We start from the raw sequence: 6,521 nt of genomic DNA, 5'->3' as shown, positions 1-6,521 counted from the left end.
TCTACCGTTTTCTCTCGCAAACAATCATATTCCACACAATACGGCTAATCCTTTGTTACAAAGCCAGTCGGTGAGATTGACAACCTCACCGTTTCGTCGGGGCAAAGTAGCTCAAGGTTGCTGTTGCAGGTTCCACGCTGGCGCCGGAATCTCCCGGTGTTGCGCCGCACTACATCTCGCTCGCCATCAACCTTCAACGTGCTTCTCGGCTCCTGGTTCGATAAACCTTGGTTTCTTTCTGAGGGAAAACTTGCTGCTGTGCTCATCATACCTTCCTCTTGGGGTTGCCCAACGAACGTGTGAAATACACGCCATCACCCATCTCAATAATTTTGTTGAACTATGTGAAATGCAAAAATATAAAGATGTAGATGGTGACATTATAAAATTAAAATTGTTTCCTTTCTCATTAAGAGGAAGAGCTAAAGATTGGTTGCTATCTCCGCCTAAGAATAGTATTGATTCATGGACTAAATGCAAGGATGCTTTTATTGGTAGATATTATCCCCCGCTAAAATTATATCTTTGAGGAGTAGCATAATGAATTTTAAACAATTGGATAATGAACATGTTGCTCAAGCTTGGGAAAGAATGAAATCTCTGGTTAAAAATTGCCCAACCCATGGATCGACTACTTGGATGATCATCCAAACCTTCTATGCAGGACTAAATTTTTCTTCGCGGAATTTATTGGATTCAGACTATCGGAGGTACCTTTATGTCCATCACTCTTGGTGAAGCAACAAAGCTTCTTGATAATATGATGGTTAATTACTCTGAATGGCACACTGAAAGAGCTCCACAAGGTAAGAAGGTAAATTCTCGTTGAAGAATCCTCTTCCTTGAATGATAAGGTTGATGCTATTATGTCTATGCTTGCGAATGATAGGACTAATGTTGATCCTAATAATGTTCCATTAGCTTCATTGGTTGCCCAAGAAGAACATGTTGATGTAAACTTCATTAAAAATAATAATTTCAACAACAATGCTTATCTGAACAATTCTAGTAATAACTATAGGCCATATCCTTATAATAATGGTAACGGTTATGCTAATTCTTATGGGAATTCTTACAACAATAATAGGAATACACCCCTGGACTTGAAGCCATGCTTAAAGAATTTATTAGTACACAAACTGCTTTTAACAAATCTGTTGAGGAAAAGCTCAATAAAATTGATATTCTTGTTTTTAGAGTTGATAGTCTTGCCTCTGATGTTGATCTTTGAAATCGAAAGTTATGCCTAATAGGGATATTGAAAATAAAATTGTTACTACAGCAAATGCCATCCAAGTTAGAATTAATGAGAATATAAGATTAATGGCTGAACTCGCGTGCTAGGTGGGATAGAGAAGAAAATGAAAACTAGCTAAAAAGGAAAATGTAGCTAAAGTTTGGACTATTACCACCACTAGCAATGCTAATGATTCACATGTTGCTGCACCTCCTACTATCAATGGTAAAATAATTGGTGTTGGCAATGCTTCTACTCCTAGTGCAAAGCGCGCAAAATTACCCGAAACCGCTAAAACCGTCGAAACCGCTTGTGATAAAACTGCTGAAATTTTTTCCAACCTTGGGGATGATAATCCCATTGCTTTAGATTGTAATGATTTAGATTTTGATGATTGCCACATCTCTGAAGTTATAAAGTTCTTACAAAAACTTGCTAAGAGTCCCAATGCTAGTGCTTATAAACTTGGCTTTCACAAAACATATTACAAATGCTCTCATAAAAGCTAGAGAAGAGAAACTAAAACTTGAAACTTCTATTCCTAGAAAGCTAGAGGATGGTTGGGAGCCCATCATTAAAATGAGAGTCAAAGATTTTGATTGTAATGCTTTATGTGATCTTGGTGCAAGTATTTCGTTATGCCTAAGAAAGTCTATGATATGCTTGACTTGCCACCATTGAAAAATTGTTATTTGGATGTTAATCTCGCTGATAATGCTAAAAAGAAACCTTTGGGGAAAGTTGATAATGTTCATATTATGGTTAACAATAACCTTGTCCCCGTTGATTTTGTTGTCTTGGATATTGAATGCAATGCATCTTGCCCCATTATATTGGGAAGACCTTTTCTTCGAACCGTTGGTGCTACTATTGATATGAAGGAAGGTAATATTAAATATCAATTTCCTCTCAAGAAAGGTATGGAACACTTCCCTAGAAAGAGAATGAAGTTACCTTATGATTCTATTATTAGAACAAATTATGATGTTGATGCTTCATCTCTCGATGTTACTTGAGTTACACTTTCGCGCCTAGCCGAAAGGCGTTAAAGAAAAGCGCTATGGGAGACAACCCATGTTTTTACTCCAGTATTTTTGTTTTATATTTGTGTCTTGGAAGTTGTTTACTACTGTAGCAACCTCTCCTTATCTTAGTTTTATGTTTTGTTGTGCCAAGTAAAGTCTTTGATAGTAAAGTAAGTACTAGATTTGGATTATCGCGCTAGCCTGCATTTCTTTGCTGTCACGAATCTGGGTCTATCTCCTGTAGGTAGCTCAGTAAAATTAAGCCAATTTACGTGCATGATCCTCAGATATGTACGCAACTTTCATTCAATTTGAGCATTTTCGTTTGAGCAAGTCTGGTGGCCTAATAAAATCCATCTTTACGGACTGTTCCGCTTTTGACAGATTCTGCCTTTTATTTCGCATTGCCTCTTTTGCTATGTTGGATGAATTTCTTTGATCCATTAATGTCCAGTAGCTTTATGCAATGTCCAGAAGTGTTAAGAATGATTGTGTCACCTCTGAACATGTGAATTTTTATTATGCACTAACCCTCTAATGAGTTGTTTCGAGTTTGGTGTGGAGGAAGTTTTCAAGGATCAAGAGAGGAGTATGATGCAATATGATCAAGGAGAGTGAAAGCTCTAAGCTTGGGGATGCCCCGTGGTTCACCCCTGCATATTCTAAGAAGACTCAGCTGTTTAAGCTTGGGATGCCCAAGGCATCCCCTTCTTCATCGACAACATTATCAGGTTCCTCCCCGAAACTATATTTTTATTCCGTCACATCTTATGCACTTTGCTTGGAGCGTCGCTTGTTTTTGTTTTTTGTTTTGTTTGAATAAAATGGATCCTAGCATTCACTTTATGGAGAGAGACACGCTCCGCTGTAGCATATGGACAAATATGTCCTTAGGCTCTACTCATAGTATTCATGGCGAAGTTTCTTCTTCGTTAAATTGTTATATGGTTGGAATTGGAAAATGCTACATGTAGTAACTCTAAAATGTCTTGGATAATTTGATACTTGGCAATTGTTGTGCTCATGTTTAAGCTCTTGCATCATATACTTTGCACCCATTAATGAAGAAATACTTAGAGCTTGCTAATTTGGTTTGCATATTTGGTTTCTCTAGAGTCTAGATAACATCTAGTATTGAGTTTTGAACAACAAGGAAGACGGTATAGAGTCTTATAATGTTTACAATATGTCTTTTATGTGAGTTTTGCTGCACCGTTCATCCTTGTGTTTGTTTCAAATAACCTTGCTAGCCTAAACCTTGTATCGAGAGGGAATACTTCTCATGCATCCAAAATACTTGAGCCAACCACTATGCCATTTGTGTCCACCATACCTACCTACTACATGGTATTTATCCGCCATTCCAAAGTAAATTGCTTGAGTGCTACCTTTTAAAATTCCATCATTCACCTTTGCAATATATAGCTCATGGGACAAATAGCTTAAAAACTATTGTGGTATTGAATATGTACTTATGCACTTTATCTCTTATTAAGTTGCTTGTTGTGCGATAACCATGCTTTCGGGGACGCCATCAACTATTCTTTTGTTGAATATCATGTGAGTTGCTATGCATGTCCGTCTTGTCCGAAGCAAGAGAGATCTACCACCTTCATGGTTGGAGCATGCATATTGTTAGAGAAGAACTTTGGGCCGCTAACTAAAGCCATGATTCATGGTGGAAGTTTCAGCTTTGGACATATATCCTCAATCTCATATGAGAATAATAATTGCTGCCACATGCTTATGCATTAAAGAGGAGTCCATTATCCGTTGTCCATGTTGTCCCGTGATGGATGTCTAAGTTGAGAATAATCAAAAGCGAGAAATCCAAAATGCGAGCTTTCTCCTTAGACCTTTGTACAAAGCGGCATGGAGGTACCCCATTGTGACACTTGGTTAAAACATGTGCATTGCAAAGATCCGGTAGTCCAAGTTAATTAGGACAAGGTGCGGCACTATTAGTATACTATGCATGAGGCTTGCAACTTGTAAGATATAATGTACATAACTCATATGCTTTATTACTACCGTTGACAAAATTGTTTCATGTTTTCAAAATAAAAGCTCTAGCACAAATATAGCAATCGATGCTTTCCTCTTTGAAGGACCATTCTCTTTACTTTTATGTTGAGTCAGCTCACCTATCTCTCTCCACCTCAAGAAGCAAACACTTGTGTGAACTGCATTGATTCCTACATACTTGCATATTGTACTTGTTATATTACTCTATGTTGACAATTATCCATGAGATATACATGTTACAAGTTGAAAGCAACCGCTGAAACTTAATCTTCCTTTGTGTTGCTTCAATACCTTTACTTTGATTTATTGCTTTATGAGTTAACTCTTATGCAAGACTTATTAATACTTGTCTTGAAGTACTATTCATGAAAAGTCTTTGCTTTATGATTCACCTGTTTACTCATGTCATTACCATCGTTTTGATCGCTGCATCCACTACATATGTTTACAAATAGTATGATCAAGGTTATGATGGCATATCACTTCGAAATTATCTTTGTTATCGTTTTACCCGCTCGGGACGAAGCGTAACTAAGCTTGGGGATGCTTGATACGTCTCCGACGTATCGATAATTTCTTATGTTCTATGCCATATTATTGATGATACCTACATGTTTTATGCACACTTTATGTCATATTCGTGCATTTTCCGGAACTAACCTATTAACAAGATGCCGAAGTGCCGGCTCTCGTTTCTGCTGTTTTTGGTTTCGAAATCCTAGTAACGAAATATTCTCGAATTGGACGAAACAAAGACCCAGAGCCTATTTTTCCACGGAGCTTCCGTAAGACCGAAGAACATACGAAGTGGGGCCACGAGGTGGCGACACCACAAGGCGGCGCGCGCTCGGGGGCCCGCGCCGCCTATGGTGTGGCCCCCTCGTCGTGCCCCGACTCTGCCCTTCCGCCTACTTAAAGCCTCCGTCGCGAAACCCCCGATGCGAAAAACCACGATACGGAAAACCTTACCGAGACGCCGCCGCCGATCCCATCTCGGGGGATTCTCGGAGATCTCCTCCGGCACCCCCGCCGGAGAGGGGATTCATCTCCCGGAGGACTCTACACCGCCATGGTCGCCTCCGGAGTGATGAGTGAGTAGTTCACCCCTGGACTATGGGTCCATAGCGAGTAGCTAGATGGTTGTCTTCTCCTCATTGTGCTTCATTGTTGGATCTTGTGAGCTGCCTAACATGATCAAGATCATCTATCCGTAATACTCTATGTTGTGTTTGTCTGGATCCGATGGATAGAGAATACCATGTCATGTTAATTATCAAGTTATTACATATGTGTTGTTTATGATCTTGCATGCTCTCCGTTACTAGTAGAGGCTCTGGCCAAGTTTTTACTCTTAACTCCAAGAGGGAGTATTTATGCTCGATAGTGGGTTCATGCCCGCATTGACACCTGGGACGAGTGACGTAAAGTTCTAAGGTTGTGTTGTGCCTGTTGCCACTAGGGATAAAACATTGGCGCTATGTCCGAGGATGTAGTTGTTGATTACATTACACACCATACTTAATGCAATTGTCTCGTTGTTAGCAACTTAATACTCGGAGGGGGTTCGGATGATAACTCGAAGGTGGACTTTTTAGGCATAGATGCAGCTTGGATGGCGGTCTATGTACTTTGTCGTAATGCCCAATTAAATCTCACTATACTTATCATGTCATGTATGTGCATTGTTATGCCCTCTCTATTTGTCAATTGCCCGACCGTAATTTGTTCACCCAACATGCTTTTATCTTATGGGAGAGACACCTCTAGTGAACTGTGGACCCCGGTCCATTCTTTAATACTGAAATACAAATCTGCTGCAATACTTGTTTTTACTATTTTCTCTCGCAAACAATCATCTTCCACACAATACGGTTAATCCTTTGTTACAGCAAGCCGGTGAGATTGACAACCTCACTGTTTCGTTGGGGCAAAGTACTTTGGTTGTGTTGTGCGAGTTCCACGTTGGCGCCGAATCTCCGGTGTTGCGCCGCACTACATCCCGCCGCCATCAACCTTCAACGTGCTTCTTGGCTCCTCCTGGTTCGATAAACCTTGGTTTCTTTCTGAGGGAAAACTTGCTGCTGTGCGCATCATACCTTCCTCTTGGGGTTGCCCAACGAACGTGTGAAATACACGCCATCAGCCTCCTCCGTGCACTTGTGGTTGAGGTCAGCCATCCCCGCGCCAATACGGTAGTAGGTACCATATGACTCCCATTCCACCTGCAGCATACA

This window comes from Lolium rigidum, chromosome 3 (genome assembly GCF_022539505.1).
Source record: "Lolium rigidum isolate FL_2022 chromosome 3, APGP_CSIRO_Lrig_0.1, whole genome shotgun sequence".
Classification (NCBI taxonomy): Eukaryota; Viridiplantae; Streptophyta; class Magnoliopsida; order Poales; family Poaceae; genus Lolium; species Lolium rigidum.
The sequence above is the reverse complement of the archived record's forward strand: the minus strand, read 5'-3'. Positions refer to the sequence as shown.